Here is a 655-nt window from a genome sequence, read left to right as displayed (position 1 = left end):
CAGACCGGGAGAGGCGGCCGTTGCAACAGCCGGCCGACTCAGGAGGGTGCCCCCTTCTCACGGCGCATCAGTTCAGTCCAGTTCCTTTCAGTCGCCCAGTTGTGTCCGACTCTTTGCAACCCCATGAATTGCAGCACGCCAGGCCTCCCTGTCCAACCTTTATAGCCTCGAGACAAAGAAGATTCCAGCTGGAAGGGTGGCATCAGGTGATTGGTTAAGGTCAGGGAGCTGGCCGGTTTGGATCAAGGGGGCTTATGGCAACAGTTGCTATGGAGCTCAGTCCGATCTGGAGATGACCTTGGCGTGGGGCTCCGTGTCTGTGGCCTTGATACGAGGCCTCACACCTCTGACCTTGGTATAGGGCTCCACCAAAGTTAAGGTATTCAGTTCAGTCGCTCAGTCATCCAACTCTTTGTGACCCCATGGACTGCAGCACACCAGGCTTCCCTGTCCATCACCAACTCCCGGAGTTTACCCAAACTCATGTCCATTGAGTCAGTGATGGCATCCAACCATTTCATCCTCTGTCATCCTCTTCTCCCACCTTCAGTCTTTGCCAGCATCAGGTTCTTTTCCAATGAGTCTGTTTTTTGCATCAGGTGGCCAAAGTATTGGAGCTTCAGCTTCGGCATCAGTCCTTCCAATGAACACTCAG

The 655-nt window shown here is 53.9% G+C and overlaps 1 protein-coding gene across 1 annotated transcript in view; it reads left to right on the top strand.

The window, feature by feature from the left end:
• The window catches only part of EFCAB11 (EF-hand calcium binding domain 11), a 170432-nt gene that overhangs the window by 117653 nt on the left and 52124 nt on the right, over positions 1 to 655 (top strand). The window lies entirely within an intron of this gene.

Source organism: Bison bison, unplaced genomic scaffold (genome assembly GCF_000754665.1).
Source record: "Bison bison bison isolate TAMUID 2011002044 unplaced genomic scaffold, Bison_UMD1.0 scf7180017864213, whole genome shotgun sequence".
In the NCBI taxonomy this organism is placed as follows: domain Eukaryota; kingdom Metazoa; phylum Chordata; class Mammalia; order Artiodactyla; family Bovidae; genus Bison; species Bison bison.
Note: the sequence above shows the minus strand (reverse complement) of the source record. Positions and strands in the feature narration are given on the sequence as shown.